This window comes from Phyllobates terribilis, unplaced genomic scaffold, assembly GCF_046119375.1.
Source record: "Phyllobates terribilis strain yellow unplaced genomic scaffold, ASM4611937v1 Scaffold_124__1_contigs__length_5142088, whole genome shotgun sequence".
NCBI lineage: Eukaryota > Metazoa > Chordata > Amphibia > Anura > Dendrobatidae > Phyllobates > Phyllobates terribilis.
This window is the reverse complement of record NW_027362884.1, coordinates 3,711,254-3,729,888: the sequence shown is the minus strand read 5'-3', so window position 1 is coordinate 3,729,888 and position 18,635 is coordinate 3,711,254. Positions and strand designations below refer to the sequence as shown.

Genomic DNA, 18,635 nt, shown 5'->3' with positions numbered 1-18,635 from the left:
AGAAACATAGCATTGCATCACATTACATGGCAATGCAATGCACAGTTGCTGAAGTTGAACCAAAATGAGCTTGTAATCTGGCTTCTGCAACTTTGAACATGAAAAATCCAATGAGGAGAAGAAAAGCAAAGCCAAAGAGTCCATCCCAAAATCCGACAAACAAGCAAAATGAACAAAAAACATTGAATTTAATTCTTTCTGATTTTAGAAACTGCATTAAAGAAGGGGTGCACCGGTCCTGGAGATACTGCAATACCAGGTCAATGCGTGGAGTGGACAGAGCAAGCTCTTTTTCCATCTCCCTGTTCTAAAAATCCATTTAATATATGGTCCCCAGATAGGGGGCGTATCAGATATTAAACTGATAAGAACAGATACTACACTTGATCTTAGCCAAAAGGCCGAGAAGCGATAACCAGAATTGGTTTCAAACTACGGAGCCACCCAAGGATCCTGAAAAGTCCATTTGTGGAGATGAGCTCCTGGACTCCCGTTAAGAAGACATGTTGTCAACCTCTAGATCCCTTACATGCCTGCACTTTTCGGCTTGCTGCTGCTGCAATCCACGCGTTTTAGATCTGCATAACTCCACCTCTTTAAACACAGCACCTTCACCCCCTGCTGTTCCCACCCGCCTCAACACCGTTGGAAGGGAGGAGAACCAATTAAGGCGGGGGGTGGGGTGGAACGAGCAGCTGTCTACCCTTAGCAGGAGGGCTCCTGATTACATACCTCTCCTGCTGCTGCTGCTGCTGGCTGTCCAGCAGCAGACTGAAGGTGGCTGCTGCTGTGCACAGGTATATAAAGGCTCAGAGCCTATTATGACACGCGCAGCCAGCGTTCCATTGCCACATTCCATCTACTGCAGGCAGGATACCTGGCTGGCTGAATGTCGCTGAGAAGCTCACAGAGACCGCCATAAGCAACAGTTTAACAGAATGCCACAGACTAATCAACCAAACTTTTTGGGTTGGGTTCTCTTTTATAGTCTGCAGGCATTAAATGAAAGAAGTCAGTGTTCCAGCAGAAGGAGACAACGTTTCAGAAAAGGCATTGTAGCAAACCAAAAAAGAAATTTTAAGCGCAGCAGAGTAACCAGCGCACATACCTGTTAGCTCAGGTGAGTTTAAAAGGCTGCTGTTGATAACAAGGGCATTTGCTAAATAGATGGTGTGTGTGCAACAATATACTGAAAGGTCAATTATATTGTGCAGCTTATCTCACCACCTGTAGTTATTTAGGTGAAAGCTCCAAAATGCTTGCCTAATATGTCTGTTTATCCAAAAGGAAGTAAAAAGGGAGAGCTAGAAACATAGCATTGCATCACATTACATGGCAATGCAATGCACAGTTGCTGAAGTTGAACCAAAATGAGCTTGTAATCTGGCTTCTGCAACTTTGAACATGAAAAATCCAATGAGGAGAAGAAAAGCAAAGCCAAAGAGTCCATCCCAAAATCCGACAAACAAGCAAAATGAACAAAAAACATTGAATTTAATTCTTTCTGATTTTAGAAACTGCATTAAAGAAGGGGTGCACCGGTCCTGGAGATACTGCAATACCAGGTCAATGCGTGGAGTGGACAGAGCAAGCTCTTTTTCCATCTCCCTGTTCTAAAAATCCATTTAATATATGGTCCCCAGATAGGGGGCGTATCAGATATTAAACTGATAAGAACAGATACTACACTTGATCTTAGCCAAAAGGCCGAGAAGCGATAACCAGAATTGGTTTCAAACTACGGAGCCACCCAAGGATCCTGAAAAGTCCATTTGTGGAGATGAGCTCCTGGACTCCCGTTAAGAAGACATGTTGTCAACCTCTAGATCCCTTACATGCCTGCACTTTTCGGCTTGCTGCTGCTGCAATCCACGCGTTTTAGATCTGCATAACTCCACCTCTTTAAACACAGCACCTTCACCCCCTGCTGTTCCCACCCGCCTCAACACCGTTGGAAGGGAGGAGAACCAATTAAGGCGGGGGGTGGGGTGGAACGAGCAGCTGTCTACCCTTAGCAGGAGGGCTCCTGATTACATACCTCTCCTGCTGCTGCTGCTGCTGGCTGTCCAGCAGCAGACTGAAGGTGGCTGCTGCTGTGCACAGGTATATAAAGGCTCAGAGCCTATTATGACACGCGCAGCCAGCGTTCCATTGCCACATTCCATCTACTGCAGGCAGGATACCTGGCTGGCTGAATGTCGCTGAGAAGCTCACAGAGACCGCCATAAGCAACAGTTTAACAGAATGCCACAGACTAATCAACCAAACTTTTTGGGTTGGGTTCTCTTTTATAGTCTGCAGGCATTAAATGAAAGAAGTCAGTGTTCCAGCAGAGGGAGACAACGTTTCAGAAAAGGCATTGTAGCAAACCAAAAAAGAAATTTTAAGCGCAGCAGAGTAACCAGCGCACATACCTGTTAGCTCAGGTGAGTTTAAAAGGCTGCTGTTGATAACAAGGGCATTTGCTAAATAGATGGTGTGTGTGCAACAATATACTGAAAGGTCAATTATATTGTGCAGCTTATCTCACCACCTGTAGTTATTTAGGTGAAAGCTCCAAAATGCTTGCCTAATATGTCTGTTTATCCAAAAGGAAGTAAAAAGGGAGAGCTAGAAAGATAGCATTGCATCACATTACATGGCAATGCAATGCACAGTTGCTGAAGTTGAACCAAAATGAGCTTGTAATCTGGCTTCTGCAACTTTGAACATGAAAAATCCAATGAGGAGAAGAAAAGCAAAGCCAAAGAGTCCATCCCAAAATCCGACAAACAAGCAAAATGAACAAAAAACATTGAATTCAATTCTTTCTGATTTTAGAAACTGCATTAAAGAAGGGGTGCACCGGTCCTGGAGATACTGCAATACCAGGTCAATGCGTGGAGTGGACAGAGCAAGCTCTTTTTCCATCTCCCTGTTCTAAAAATCCATTTAATATATGGTCCCCAGATAGGGGACGTATCAGATATTAAACTGATAAGAACAGATACTACACTTGATCTTAGCCAAAAGGCCGAGAAGCGATAACCAGAATTGGTTTCAAACTACGGAGCCACCCAAGGATCCTGAAAAGTCCATTTGTGGAGATGAGCTCCTGGACTCCCGTTAAGAAGACATGTTGTCAACCTCTAGATCCCTTACATGCCTGCACTTTTCGGCTTGCTGCTGCTGCAATCCACGCGTTTTAGATCTGCATAACTCCACCTCTTTAAACACAGCACCTTCACCCCCTGCTGTTCCCACCCGCCTCAACACCGTTGGAAGGGAGGAGAACCAATTAAGGCGGGGGGTGGGGTGGAACGAGCAGCTGTCTACCCTTAGCAGGAGGGCTCCTGATTACATACCTCTCCTGCTGCTGCTGCTGCTGGCTGTCCAGCAGCAGACTGAAGGTGGCTGCTGCTGTGCACAGGTATATAAAGGCTCAGAGCCTATTATGACACGCGCAGCCAGCGTTCCATTGCCACATTCCATCTACTGCAGGCAGGATACCTGGCTGGCTGAATGTCGCTGAGAAGCTCACAGAGACCGCCATAAGCAACAGTTTAACAGAATGCCACAGACTAATCAACCAAACTTTTTGGGTTGGGTTCTCTTTTATAGTCTGCAGGCATTAAATGAAAGAAGTCAGTGTTCCAGCAGAGGGAGACAACGTTTCAGAAAAGGCATTGTAGCAAACCAAAAAAGAAATTTTAAGCGCAGCAGAGTAAACAGCGCACATACCTGTTAGCTCAGGTGAGTTTAAAAGGCTGCTGTTGATAACAAGGGCATGTGCTAAATAGATGGTGTGTGTGCAACAATATACTGAAAGGTCAATTATATTGTGCAGCTTATCTCACCACCTGTAGTTATTTAGGTGAAAGCTCCAAAATGCTTGCCTAATATGTCTGTTTATCCAAAAGGAAGTAAAAAGGGAGAGCTAGAAAGATAGCATTGCATCACATTACATGGCAATGCAATGCACAGTTGCTGAAGTTGAACCAAAATGAGCTTGTAATCTGGCTTCTGCAACTTTGAACATGAAAAATCCAATGAGGAGAAGAAAAGCAAAGCCAAAGAGTCCATCCCAAAATCCGACAAACAAGCAAAATGAACAAAAAACATTGAATTCAATTCTTTCTGATTTTAGAAACTGCATTAAAGAAGGGGTGCACCGGTCCTGGAGATACTGCAATACCAGGTCAATGCGTGGAGTGGACAGAGCAAGCTCTTTTTCCATCTCCCTGTTCTAAAATTCCATTTAATATATGGTCCCCAGATAGGGGACGTATCAGATATTAAACTGATAAGAACAGATACTACACTTGATCTTAGCCAAAAGGCCGAGAAGCGATAACCAGAATTGGTTTCAAACTACGGAGCCACCCAAGGATCCTGAAAAGTCCATTTGTGGAGATGAGCTCCTGGACTCCCGTTAAGAAGACATGTTGTCAACCTCTAGATCCCTTACATGCCTGCACTTTTCGGCTTGCTGCTGCTGCAATCCACGCGTTTTAGATCTGCATAACTCCACCTCTTTAAACACAGCACCTTCACCCCCTGCTGTTCCCACCCGCCTCAACACCGTTGGAAGGGAGGAGAACCAATTAAGGCGGGGGGTGGGGTGGAACGAGCAGCTGTCTACCCTTAGCAGGAGGGCTCCTGATTACATACCTCTCCTGCTGCTGCTGCTGCTGGCTGTCCAGCAGCAGACTGAAGGTGGCTGCTGCTGTGCACAGGTATATAAAGGCTCAGAGCCTATTATGACACGCGCAGCCAGCGTTCCATTGCCACATTCCATCTACTGCAGGCAGGATACCTGGCTGGCTGAATGTCGCTGAGAAGCTCACAGAGACCGCCATAAGCAACAGTTTAACAGAATGCCACAGACTAATCAACCAAACTTTTTGGGTTGGGTTCTCTTTTATAGTCTGCAGGCATTAAATGAAAGAAGTCAGTGTTCCAGCAGAGGGAGACAACGTTTCAGAAAAGGCATTGTAGCAAACCAAAAAAGAAATTTTAAGCGCAGCAGAGTAACCAGCGCACATACCTGTTAGTTCAGGTGAATTTAAAAGGCTGCTGTTGATAACAAGGGCATTTGCTAAATAGATGGTGTGTGTGCAACAATATACTGAAAGGTCAATTATATTGTGCAGCTTATCTCACCACCTGTAGTTATTTAGGTGAAAGCTCCAAAATGCTTGCCTAATATGTCTGGTTATCCAAAAGGAAGTAAAAAGGGAGAGCTAGAAAGATAGCATTGCATCACATTACATGGCAATGCAATGCACAGTTGCTGAAGTTGAACCAAAATGAGCTTGTAATCTGGCTTCTGCAACTTTGAACATGAAAAATCCAATGAGGAGAAGAAAAGCAAAGCCAAAGAGTCCATCCCAAAATCCGACAAACAAGCAAAATGAACAAAAAACATTGAATTCAATTCTTTCTGATTTTAGAAACTGCATTAAAGAAGGGGTGCACCGGTCCTGGAGATACTGCAATACCAGGTCAATGCGTGGAGTGGACAGAGCAAGCTCTTTTTCCATCTCCCTGTTCTAAAAATCCATTTAATATATGGTCCCCAGATAGGGGACGTATCAGATATTAAACTGATAAGAACAGATCAGGTTTCAACATATTTTATTAAGTGCGTAAAAGATGGTTTACAATCAAAAACAACAACACAAACAGTACATTATTAAAACACAGAATTCCACCCATAAAAACCCCATATACGATTAGCATCCCTCCTCCCAATACATTTGACATCCCTCAAGTAATAAATATACATCTGGCTAAAAGCAATTTTAAGACAATCCTTCACAGAAATAGCATCACGTTTAAAAAGTAAAATATTGCGTGCCTTCCAAAGGGCGTCTTTAAAACAGTTAATCATACACCAACATATACAATACTGTTGAGGGGTCGGACATTTAAAAAGGCCATATAAAACATATTCATGGTTAAAATCTCTTAAACCGCAAGTCCATTTTAAAAGAATCCCAACTTTGTGCCAAAGTTCCTGTGCAAATGGGCAATTCCACATAAGGTGCAAGGTGGTTTCGTCATTAACACATGAGTCTCTGGGGCATTTGGCTCTGGCCACCAGGCCTCTCCTGTGTTGAAATTCTCTGGTGGGGAGGCACTGGTGGACCACCATCCATGCGATGTCCTTATGTCCATTTGCTAAGAATTTCCCGAAGACATTCTTCCAAACTTGCTTCGATCTCTCTTCTGAGAAATTTACTATGGGAGTCACATCTTCATTCCTCCTCAGAAAAGATAAAAGCTTCTTGCGGTCTTTAAAAATGTCCATATTAAAATCACCAAGGCTATAAAATCGAACAGTCTTTTCTAAGATTGCTTGGTGTTTGGGGGGGCATAGTAAAACAGGGGAATTCAACGACAACTTAAACCATCTTTTAAAAATCATCCCACAAGTATATTTTAAAAAATAACTTAGCGCACTATTACCATTAAAATGTTTGAAACAAAAGCAGAAATAATTTAAATACAAATAAATATGTAAATCGGGGACATCCCTTCCGCCGTTCATTTTATTCTTCCTCATTATTTCTCGCCTTAATTTTTCCATTTTGGAGTTCCATAAAAACATAAAGATCATCCTAGTCATTTTTTTAATTAAAACATCAGAGGGGGGGTACACCATAGCTATATACAGTATGAGGGGTAACAACACTGATTTTATAATTAAAATTTTCCCCTCCATTGTTAGGGACCTCAAACCCCAAAATGATATTTTCTTTGACATTTTTTCTATGACATTCTCCCAGCTTTGAGTTCCCACATTCTCCTCGTTAAAAACAACTCCAAGAATTTTTACATTGTCTCGTTTTATAGTGAGCTGCGGGAGTTGGGCGGTGTCCCAGGATCCCAAAGTCAGACATTCAGATTTATTTAAATTAAGTTTAAAACCGGATGCCTGGGAAAAAAAATCAATGCGCAACACCGCCCTCCGGAGGGAAGCAGGGTCCACGCACACAACCGTCACGTCATCCATGTAGCCAAAGACTCTCACATCACTGCCACCTCCGCCTGGAACAGGAACCCCTCTAATCACTTTGTCTTTCCTTATTGCGCTCAGCAGGGGCTCCATGGCGCAGATGAACAGGATGGGCGACAAGGGGCATCCCTGCTTCACTCCGGACTCAAGGGGAACTCCATCTGTTAAAAAGCCATTAAGAGAAATTTGACTAAAACAATTTTTATATAAAATCTTAATACAATTTAAAAGCATATTAGGGATACCCATTCTTTTTAAAACTCTAAAAAGAAATCTATGAGAGACTCTATCGAAAGCTTTTTCAAAATCTAGGGCTAAAAGAGCTACATTTTGACCCCGGTCTCTGGAATACCAAATTACATCCCTTAATACGTTTAAAACCTCTGAAATACTTCTGCCTGGTACACTACAAACCTGCTCAGGCTGGATTAGTTTGGCAATGACACTCCTGAGCCGGTCTGCAACCACCTTAGCAAGTACCTTGTAATCAACATTTAGGAGAGTTATGGGTCTCCAATTCGCTAGAGTACTGCGGTCACCTTTTTTATATATCAAAGACACCACTCCTCTCCTCCACGAAAATGGCAACTGTTCACAAATAAAAACTTCTTTAAAAAGCATAAAAAGTTCCTCTTTTAAAATGTCCCAAAAAGTAAGGTAAAATTCTACAGGTAGTCCGTCACACCCAGGTGCTTTGCCCTTAGAGAAACTTTTAAAAACATAAAATAATTCCTCTAAAACAATATCGCGTTCTAAAAACTCCTGGTCTGTAAAATTTAACTTAAAATCGAGATCATTAAGAGCATCAGATAAAAAGGACTCATCTATACACTTTTTACTAAAAAGATGCTTATAAAAGTTAAAAGTAGCATTCAACATTCCCTGCATAGATGTTTCACCCTCTAGATTTGTGATCACTTCTCTTTTATCCATGACTTTTTTGAAGAAGAAGCGAGAGCACTTCTCCCCCTCCTCCAAGTGCTGCACTCTAGAGTTAAAAATAATCTCTTTCCCCTTTGTGTCTATGCAGTTCTGAATTTCAGTTTTTAGGCTAGCAATATCATCTCCCACCTCCACCCCTAGCTCTTTGAATTTAAAAAGTGTTTGCAGTTTGGTGTTAAGATCACTAAAACATCTTTTTTTCTCTCTAGCTTTACGTCTCCCTGCTTTTATAAAAAACATTCTGACTTTTTTTTTCAAATTTTCCCACCAGGTTACCATAGGGGCATCAGAAGGTTTTTGTCGCCGCCAGGCTTGATAGGCTTTACCAAAGTCTTGTCGAATCAGAGGGTCCTCCAGCAGGTAAGTACTTAGACGCCAGAGGCCCCTGTTGACCCTCTGTTCATCCCGGTATTCTAGATGCACCTCCAAGCCCTTATGGTCAGAAAATATATTTGATGTTAAAACACATTTTACAGGGTTAAAATCATCTGATAGGAAAATAAAATCGATCCTGGAGGACACCCCTCTTCCGGACCACGTATAACCAGGGTCCGTCGGCAGGAGTGACCTCCACGCATCGCATAATTTAAAATCAGTTATAAAATCTTTCAATAGATGACATGACTTATCCAATTTGCGTAAAGGGTCACCCCCTGCTCGTTGTTCACTAGCACAAAGACAATTAAAATCACCCCCTACGACCAGGGGAGATGACCCAGTACAGTACAATGGCAATATCCCAAATAAATTAATTCTCTCTTGCTTATCAGGGGGAGCATAAATATTCATTACACGTAGGGTAAAACCATTAAATTTAAAATGCACTAAAACCACTCTGCCTGGTACTATTTCTGTGACAGCATTTATAGTAATATTTCTCCCACGACAGAGGAAGCCCACCCCCGCTGACTTGTTGTCATTGGAGCCAGACCAGATGGAGGGCCCCAGTCTCCAATCTGTCTTGATATCATTATAATTTAGTGCATGTTGTATCCCGCATTCCTGTAATAAACATATGTCAAAGTCAGTGGTTTCTAAATACTTGAATAGAGCAGCCCTACGAACTGGGCTCTTTAATGACCTCACATTCAGTGAGACAAGTCTTAATGTGGGCATTCATAGGTCAGGGTGGTGGATCTTCCATGAGGACACCTGACTCAAAGCCCTGTATATCAAATTGCTCCAGGACATCCGGGCTAGATGACCCAAACGACTCGATATTCTGTGAGCCGGCGGTTGCCCCCTCGTAGGTCACGGTTCCCAGCCACATTCCAGGAGACGCTGGGGATTCGACATTCCGTCTCTTTTTCGGGGCAGACTCCACTAGGTCACTGGTGCAGTCCTCCTCTTCCTCCACCTCCTCCAGGGGGGGAGACTGGTCCATCAGGACAAGATCAGCAACACAGATTTCCTGATGTTCGCCACCTAGAAGCAAAGCCCCCTCATCTGGCTGGCTAATCGCCCTGGAAGATCCTGAGGCCATCGCTGCGTGGTCCCCTGTAGCCAACCGCACAGGGGCACCACCCTCCAGCCCAACAGGATCGGTATCGGGAACCATCGATACGGAGGATACCCTCCCAGAAGGAGGACCCCCCCGCTCCGGTCCATGCGAGGTCCGCCCATCGTTAAGGGACTTCGATGCAGGTGCCGCCCCAGAGGGGCCTCCGGCTCCCTGCTCCATCCCAGCCTTCTCGCCCTTCGAACCGCCCTCCGACGCCGGCCTGCCAGTGAAGACCGGTGGGCGCATCGGCTCAGCTTCAGAAGATGCAGCTTCTGCGTAGGTCCTGGTCCTGGTCCTGTTGGGGCATCCTCGGAACATGTGCCCCGCCTCACCGCAGAGATTACATTTCCTCCCAGCGGGACAGTCCTTCATTAAATGTCCGTAACAGCTGCAATTATTGCAGCGGTCTACTTTCCTGCCCGAGCAGGACGTTTGGGTATGACCCATTTGTCCACAGTTCCTGCAACATACTGGCATTCCAGGATAAAATAAGTAGCCTCTGCTCTTACCGATTACGAAGGTTGAGGGAGGGTGTAGCATTCCTCCCACTCCACTAAGGTCCCTCTTTAGACGGGCCATATACCTTCTCTTGCCGCACCAGAAGCCTACCGCGTTCTTCACAGTACCCAGGTATCTCAGATCATCACAATAGCGGGTAAGGTAGGTCGAGATGTCTGCAGCTTCCACAAAGGGGTTCGGGAAATGCACCACGATGGGGATCTCGTCATAAGCATACAAGAGACAAAAGGTTAGTCCATCCAACTCATCTAAGTAGTTTTTCTCGTTTACCTTTTGTACGAGTTGCTGACAGCATCCCTGGCTCTTGAAGGTGATGGTGTATGTCCTCTTGTACTCGTTGTCCTGGAAGCAGAATATGTCTTCCCGCCGAAACTCCAGAACTCCAAGAAGAATCCTATGGCAGATGTAGTCCAAATTCTTCTCCATCCTCGATGCTGCTCCAACTTCAATCCTCACGGTGTTCCGCATCCGGGCATCACCCGATGAATATGTGAGCGTTGCCGGCATCCTTCACTCAGGAACGTACCGACTCTTCTCTCTGAAAGGCGCAAGCCTTCATGGGATCCCTTCCCGTTGCTCCCGGACTAATCCTTCCTCCCAATAGCAGCAGGGGGGTTAAGTCCCTCCGAAGAGGAACGATCCCCCCAGGCCGAGAGAAAGGGTACCAAGAGCACCTCACAGGCAAGACCACACAGGTAAACCTGATAGATCGTGCCAAAAGGCCGAGAAGCGATAACCAGAATTGGTTTCAAACTACGGAGCCACCCAAGGATCCTGAAAAGTCCATTTGTGGAGATGAGCTCCTGGACTCCCGTTAAGAAGACATGTTGTCAACCTCTAGATCCCTTACATGCCTGCACTTTTCGGCTTGCTGCTGCTGCAATCCACGCGTTTTAGATCTGCATAACTCCACCTCTTTAAACACAGCACCTTCACCCCCTGCTGTTCCCACCCGCCTCAACACCGTTGGAAGGGAGGAGAACCAATTAAGGCGGGGGGTGGGGTGGAACGAGCAGCTGTCTACCCTTAGCAGGATGGCTCCTGATTACATACCTCTCCTGCTGCTGCTGCTGCTGGCTGTCCAGCAGCAGACTGAAGGTGGCTGCTGCTGTGCACAGGTATATAAAGGCTCAGAGCCTATTATGACACGCGCAGCCAGCGTTCCATTGCCACATTCCATCTACTGCAGGCAGGATACCTGGCTGGCTGAATGTCGCTGAGAAGCTCACAGAGACCGCCATAAGCAACAGTTTAACAGAATGTCACAGACTAATCAACCAAACTTTTTGGGTTGGGTTCTCTTTTATAGTCTGCAGGCATTAAATGAAAGAAGTCAGTGTTCCAGCAGAGGGAGACAACGTTTCAGAAAAGGCATTGTAGCAAACCAAAAAAGAAATTTTAAGCGCAGCAGAGTAACCAGCGCACATACCTGTTAGCTCAGGTGAGTTTAAAAGGCTGCTGTTGATAACAAGGGCATTTGCTAAATAGATGGTGTGTGTGCAACAATATACTGAAAGGTCAATTATATTGTGCAGCTTATCTCACCACCTGTAGTTATTTAGGTGAAAGCTCCAAAATGCTTGCCTAATATGTCTGTTTATCCAAAAGGAAGTAAAAAGGGAGAGCTAGAAAGATAGCATTGCATCACATTACATGGCAATGCAATGCACAGTTGCTGAAGTTGAACCAAAATGAGCTTGTAATCTGGCTTCTGCAACTTTGAACATGAAAAATCCAATGAGGAGAAGAAAAGCAAAGCTAAAGAGTCCATCCCAAAATCCGACAAACAAGCAAAATGAACAAAAAACATTGAATTCAATTCTTTCTGATTTTAGAAACTGCATTAAAGAAGGGGTGCACCGGTCCTGGAGATACTGCAATACCAGGTCAATGCGTGGAGTGGACAGAGCAAGCTCTTTTTCCATCTCCCTGTTCTAAAAATCCATTTAATATATGGTCCCCAGATAGGGGACGTATCAGATATTAAACTGATAAGAACAGATACTACACTTGATCTTAGCCAAAAGGCCGAGAAGCGATAACCAGAATTGGTTTCAAACTACGGAGCCACCCAAGGATCCTGAAAAGTCCATTTGTGGAAATGAGCTCCTGGACTCCCGTTAAGAAGACATGTTGTCAACCTCTAGATCCCTTACATGCCTGCACTTTTCGGCTTGCTGCTGCTGCAATCCACGCGTTTTAGATCTGCATAACTCCACCTCTTTAAACACAGCACCTTCACCCCCTGCTGTTCCCACCTGCCTCAACACCGTTGGAAGGGAGGAGAACCAATTAAGGCGGGGGGTGGGGTGGAACGAGCAGCTGTCTACCCTTAGCAGGAGGGCTCCTGATTACATACCTCTCCTGCTGCTGCTGCTGCTGGCTGTCCAGCAGCAGACTGAAGGTGGCTGCTGCTGTGCACAGGTATATAAAGGCTCAGAGCCTATTATGACACGCGCAGCCAGCGTTCCATTGCCACATTCCATCTACTGCAGGCAGGATACCTGGCTGGCTGAATGTCGCTGAGAAGCTCACAGAGACCGCCATAAGCAACAGTTTAACAGAATGCCACAGACTAATCAACCAGACTTTTTGGGTTGGGTTCTCTTTTATAGTCTGCAGGCATTAAATGAAAGAAGTCAGTGTTCCAGCAGAGGGAGACAACGTTTCAGAAAAGGCATTGTAGCAAACCAAAAAAGAAATTTTAAGCGCAGCAGAGTAACCAGCGCACATACCTGTTAGCTCAGGTGAGTTTAAAAGGCTGCTATTGATAACAAGGGCATTTGCTAAATAGATGGTGTGTGTGCAACAATATACTGAAAGGTCAATTATATTGTGCAGCTTATCTCACCACCTGTAGTTATTTAGGTGAAAGCTCCAAAATGCTTGCCTAATATGTCTGTTTATCCAAAAGGAAGTAAAAAGGGAGAGCTAGAAAGATAGCATTGCATCACATTACATGGCAATGCAATGCACAGTTGCTGAAGTTGAACCAAAATGAGCTTGTAATCTGGCTTCTGCAACTTTGAACATGAAAAATCCAATGAGGAGAAGAAAAGCAAAGCCAAAGAGTCCATCCCAAAATCCGACAAACAAGCAAAATGAACAAAAAACATTGAATTCAATTCTTTCTGATTTTAGAAACTGCATTAAAGAAGGGGTGCACTGGTCCTGGAGATACTGCAATACCAGGTCAATGCGTGGAGTGGACAGAGCAAGCTCTTTTTCCATCTCCCTGTTCTAAAAATCCATTTAATATATGGTCCCCAGATAGGGGACGTATCAGATATTAAACTGATAAGAACAGATCAGGTTTCAACATAATTTATTAAGTGCGTAAAATATGGTTTACAATCAAAAACAACAACACAAACAGTACATTATTAAAACACAGAATTCCACCCATAAAAACCCCATATACGATTAGCATCCCTCCTCCCAATACATTTGACATCCCTCAAGTAAAAAATATACATCTGGCTAAAAGCAATTTTAAGACAATCCTTCACAGAAATAGCATCACGTTTAAAAAGTAAAATATTGCGTGCCTTCCAAAGGGCGTCTTTAAAACAGTTAATCATACACCAACATATACAATACTGTTGAGGGGTCGGACATTTAAAAAGGCCATATAAAACATATTCATGGTTAAAATCTCTTAAACCGCAAGTCCATTTTAAAAGAATCCCAACTTTGTGCCAAAGTTCCTGTGCAAATGGGCAATTCCACATAAGGTGCAAGGTGGTTTCGTCATTAACACATGAGTCTCTGGGGCATTTGGCTCTGGCCACCAGGCCTCTCCTGTGTTGAAACTCTCTGGTGGGGAGGCACTGGTGGACCACCATCCATGCGATGTCCTTATGTCCATTTGCTAAGAATTTCCCGAAGACATTCTTCCAAACTTGCTTCGATCTCTCTTCTGAGAAATTTACTATGGGGGTCACATCTTCATTCCTCCTCAGAAAAGATAAAAGCTTCTTGCGGTCTTTAAAAATGTCCATATTAAAATCACCAAGGCTATAAAATCGAACAGTCTTTTCTAAGATTGCTTGGTGTTTGGGGGGGCATAGTAAAATAGGGGAATTCAACGACAACTTAAACCATCTTTTAAAAATCATCCCACAAGTATATTTTAAAAAATAACTTAGCGCACTATTACCATTAAAATGTTTGAAACAAAAGCAGAAATAATTTAAATACAAATAAATATGTAAATCGGGGACATCCCTTCCGCCGTTCATTTTATTCTTCCTCATTATTTCTCGCCTTAATTTTTCCATTTTGGAGTTCCATAAAAACATAAAGATCATCCTAGTCATTTTTTTAATTAAAACATCAGAGGGGGGGTACACCATAGCTATATACAGTATGAGGGGTAACAACACTGATTTTATAATTAAAATTTTCCCCTCCATTGTTAGGGACCTCAAACCCCAAAATGATATTTTCTTTGACATTTTTTCTATGACATTCTCCCAGCTTTGAGTTCCCACATTCTCCTCGTTAAAAACAACTCCAAGAATTTTTACATTGTCTCGTTTTATAGTGAGCTGCGGGAGTTGGGCGGTGTCCCAGGATCCCAAAGTCAGACATTCAGATTTATTTAAATTAAGTTTAAAACCGGATGCCTGGGAAAAAAAATCAATGCGCAACACCGCCCTCCGGAGGGAAGCAGGGTCCACGCACACAACCGTCACGTCATCCATGTAGCCAAAGACTCTCACATCACTGCCACCTCCGCCTGGAACAGGAACCCCTCTAATCACTTTGTCTTTTCTTATTGCGCTCAGCAGGGGCTCCATGGCGCAGATGAACAGGATGGGCGACAAGGGGCATCCCTGCTTCACTCCGGACTCAAGGGGAACTCCATCTGTTAAAAAGCCATTAAGAGAAATTTGACTAAAACAATTTTTATATAAAATCTTAATACAATTTAAAAGCATATTAGGGATACCCATTCTTTTTAAAACTCTAAAAAGAAATCTATGAGAGACTCTATCGAAAGCTTTTTCAAAATCTAGGGCTAAAAGAGCTACATTTTGACACCGGTCTCTGGAATACCAAATTACATCCCTTAATACGTTTAAAACCTCTGAAATACTTCTGCCTGGTACACTACAAACCTGCTCAGGCTGGATTAGTTTGGCAATGACACTCCTGAGCCGGTCTGCAACCACCTTAGCAAGTACCTTGTAATCAACATTTAGGAGAGTTATGGGTCTCCAATTCGCTAGAGTACTGCGGTCACCTTTTTTATATATCAAAGACACCACTCCTCTCCTCCACGAAAATGGCAACTGTTCACAAATAAAAACTTCTTTAAAAAGCATAAAAAGGTCCTCTTTTAAAATGTCCCAAAAAGTAAGGTAAAATTCTACAGGTAGTCCGTCACACCCAGGTGCTTTACCCTTAGAGAAACTTTTAAAAACATAAAATAATTCCTCTAAAACAATATCGCGTTCTAAAAACTCCTGGTCTGTAAAATTTAACTTAAAATCGAGATCATTAAGAGCATCAGATAAAAAGGACTCATCTATACACTTTTTACTAAAAAGATGCTTATAAAAGTTAAAAGTAGCATTCAACATTCCCTGCATAGATGTTTCACCCTCTAGATTTGTGATCACTTCTCTTTTATCCATGACTTTTTTGAAGAAGAAGCGAGAGCACTTCTCCCCCTCCTCCAAGTGCTGCACTCTAGAGTTAAAAATAATCTCTTTCCCCTTTGTGTCTATGCAGTTCTGAATTTCAGTTTTTAGGCTAGCAATATCATCTCCCACCTCCACCCCTAGCTCTTTGAATTTAAAAAGTGTTTGTAGTTTGGTGTTAAGATCACTAAAACATCTTTTTTTCTCTCTAGCTTTACGTCTCCCTGCTTTTATAAAAAACATTCTGACTTTTTTTTTCAAATTTTCCCACCAGGTTACCATAGGGGCATCAGAAGGTTTTTGTCGCCGCCAGGCTTGATAGGCTTTACCAAAGTCTTGTCGAATCAGAGGGTCCTCCAGCAGGTAAGTACTTAGACGCCAGAGGCCCCTGTTGACCCTCTGTTCATCCCGGTATTCTAGATGCACCTCCAAGCCCTTATGGTCAGAAAATATATTTGATGTTAAAACACATTTTACAGGGTTAAAATCATCTGATAGGAAAATAAAATCGATCCTGGAGGACACCCCTCTTCCGGACCACGTATAACCAGGGTCCGTCGGCAGGAGTGACCTCCACGCATCGCATAATTTAAAATCAGTTATAAAATCTTTCAATAGATGACATGACTTATCCAATTTGCGTAAAGGGTCACCCCCTGCTCGTTGTTCACTAGCACAAAGACAATTAAAATCACCCCCTACGATCAGGGGAGATGACCCAGTACAGTACAATGGCAATATCCCAAATAAATTAATTCTCTCTTGCTTATCAGGGGGAGCATAAATATTCATTACACGTAGGGTAAAACCATTAAATTTAAAATGCACTAAAACCACTCTGCCTGGTACTATTTCTGTGACAGCATTTATAGTAATATTTCTCCCACGACAGAGGAAGCCCACCCCCGCTGACTTGTTGTCATTGGAGCCAGACCAGATGGAGGGCCCCAGTCTCCAATCTGTCTTGATATCATTATAATTTAGTGCATGTTGTATCCCGCATTCCTGTAATAAACATATGTCAAAGTCAGTGGTTTCTAAATACTTGAATAGAGCAGCCCTACGAACTGGGCTCTTTAATGACCTCACATTCAGTGAGACAAGTCTTAATGTGGGCATTCATAGGTCAGGGTGGTGGATCTTCCATGAGGACACCTGACTCAAAGCCCTGTATATCAAATTGCTCCAGGACATCCGGGCTAGAGGACCCAAACGACTCGATATTCTGTGAGCCGGCGGTTGCCCCCTCGTAGGTCACGGTTCCCAGCCACATTCCAGGAGACGCTGGGGCTTCGACATTCCGTCTCTTTTTCGGGGCAGACTCCACTAGGTCACTGGTGCAGTCCTCCTCTTCCTCCACCTCCTCCAGGGGGGGAGACTGGTCCATCAGGACAAGATCAGCAACACAGATTTCCTGATGTTCGCCACCTAGAAGCAAAGCCCCCTCATCTGGCTGGCTAATCGCCCTGGAAGATCCTGAGGCCATCGCTGCGTGGTCCCCTGTAGCCAACCGCACAGGGGCACCACCCTCCAGCCCAACAGGATCGGTATCGGGAACCATCGATACGGAGGATACCCTCCCAGAAGGAGGACCCCCCCGCTCCGGTCCATGCGAGGTCCGCCCATCGTTAAGGGACTTCGATGCAGGTGCCGCCCCAGAGGGGCCTCCGGCTCCCTGCTCCATCCCAGCCTTCTCGCCCTTCGAACCGCCCTCCGACGCCGGCCTGCCAGTGAAGACCGGTGGGCGCATCGGCTCAGCTTCAGAAGATGCAGCTTCTGCGTAGGTCCTGGTCCTGGTCCTGTTGGGGCATCCTCGGAACATGTGCCCCGCCTCACCGCAGAGATTACATTTCCTCCCAGCGGGACAGTCCTTCATTAAATGTCCGTAACAGCTGCAATTATTGCAGCGGTCTACTTTCCTGCCCGTGCAGGACGTTTGGGTATGACCCATTTGTCCACAGTTCCTGCAACATACTGGCATTCCAGGATAAAATAAGTAGCCTCTGCTCTTACCGATTACGAAGGTTGAGGGAGGGTGTAGCATTCCTCCCACTCCACTAAGGTCCCTCTTTAGACGGGCCATATACCTTCTCTTGCCGCACCAGAAGCCTACCGCGTTCTTCACAGTACCCAGGTATCTCAGATCATCACAATAGCGGGTAAGGTAGGTCGAGATGTCTGCAGCTTCCACAAAGGGGTTCGGGAAATGCACCACGATGGGGATCTCGTCATAAGCATACAAGAGACAAAAGGTTAGTCCATCCAATTCATCTAAGTAGTTTTCCTCGTTTACCTTTTGTACGAGTTGCTGACAGCATCCCTGGCTCTTGAAGGTGATGGTGTATGTCCCCTTGTACTCGTTGTCCTGGAAGCAGAATATGTCTTCCCGCCGAAACTCCAGAACTCCAAGAAGAATCCTATGGCAGATGTAGTCCAAATTCTTCTCCATCCTCGATGCTGCTCCAACTTCAATCCTCACGGTGTTCCGCATCCGGGCATCACCCGATGAATATGTGAGCGTTGCCGGCATCCTTCACTCAGGAACGTACCGACTCTTCTCTCTGAAAGGCGCAAGCCTTCATGGGATCCCTTCCCGTTGCTCCCGGACTAATCCTTCCTCCCAATAGCAGCAGGGGGGTTAAGTCCCTCCGAAGAGGAACGATCCCCCCAGGCCGAGAGAAAGGGTACCAAGAGCACCTCACAGGCAAGACCACACAGGTAAACCTGATAGATCGTGCCAAAAGGCCGAGAAGCGATAACCAGAATTGGTTTCAAACTACGGAGCCACCCAAGGATCCTGAAAAGTCCATTTGTGGAGATGAGCTCCTGGACTCCTGTTAAGAAGACATGTTGTCAACCTCTAGATCCCTTACATGCCTGCACTTTTCGGCTTGCTGCTGCTGCAATCCACGCGTTTTAGATCTGCATAACTCCACCTCTTTAAACACAGCACCTTCACCCCCTGCTGTTCCCACCCGCCTCAACACCGTTGGAAGGGAGGAGAACCAATTAAGGCGGGGGGTGG

The 18,635-nt window shown here is 44.6% G+C and overlaps 7 non-coding genes across 7 annotated transcripts; all 7 read right to left on the bottom strand.

Annotated features, from left to right (window-relative positions):
• Window positions 1-222: 222 nt before the first annotated feature.
• On the bottom strand, window positions 223-413 carry LOC141203845 (U2 spliceosomal RNA). The gene has a single exon (XR_012274869.1). It is a non-coding gene; the product is annotated as a U2 spliceosomal RNA (small nuclear RNA).
• Window positions 414-1,528: 1,115 nt separating this feature from the next.
• LOC141203844 (U2 spliceosomal RNA) lies at window positions 1,529-1,719 on the bottom strand. The gene has a single exon (XR_012274868.1). It is a non-coding gene; the product is annotated as a U2 spliceosomal RNA (small nuclear RNA).
• Window positions 1,720-2,834: 1,115 nt separating this feature from the next.
• Window positions 2,835-3,025, bottom strand: LOC141203488 (U2 spliceosomal RNA). Its single transcript, XR_012274529.1, has one exon. It is a non-coding gene; the product is annotated as a U2 spliceosomal RNA (small nuclear RNA).
• Window positions 3,026-4,140: 1,115 nt separating this feature from the next.
• On the bottom strand, window positions 4,141-4,331 carry LOC141203787 (U2 spliceosomal RNA). The gene has a single exon (XR_012274813.1). It is a non-coding gene; the product is annotated as a U2 spliceosomal RNA (small nuclear RNA).
• Window positions 4,332-5,446: 1,115 nt separating this feature from the next.
• On the bottom strand, window positions 5,447-5,636 carry LOC141203236 (U2 spliceosomal RNA). The gene has a single exon (XR_012274360.1). It is a non-coding gene; the product is annotated as a U2 spliceosomal RNA (small nuclear RNA).
• Window positions 5,637-11,811: 6,175 nt separating this feature from the next.
• LOC141203487 (U2 spliceosomal RNA) lies at window positions 11,812-12,002 on the bottom strand. The gene has a single exon (XR_012274528.1). It is a non-coding gene; the product is annotated as a U2 spliceosomal RNA (small nuclear RNA).
• A 1,115-nt stretch (window positions 12,003-13,117) lies between these two features.
• Window positions 13,118-13,307, bottom strand: LOC141203211 (U2 spliceosomal RNA). Its single transcript, XR_012274342.1, has one exon. It is a non-coding gene; the product is annotated as a U2 spliceosomal RNA (small nuclear RNA).
• Between the last annotated feature and the right edge of the window lie 5,328 nt (window positions 13,308-18,635).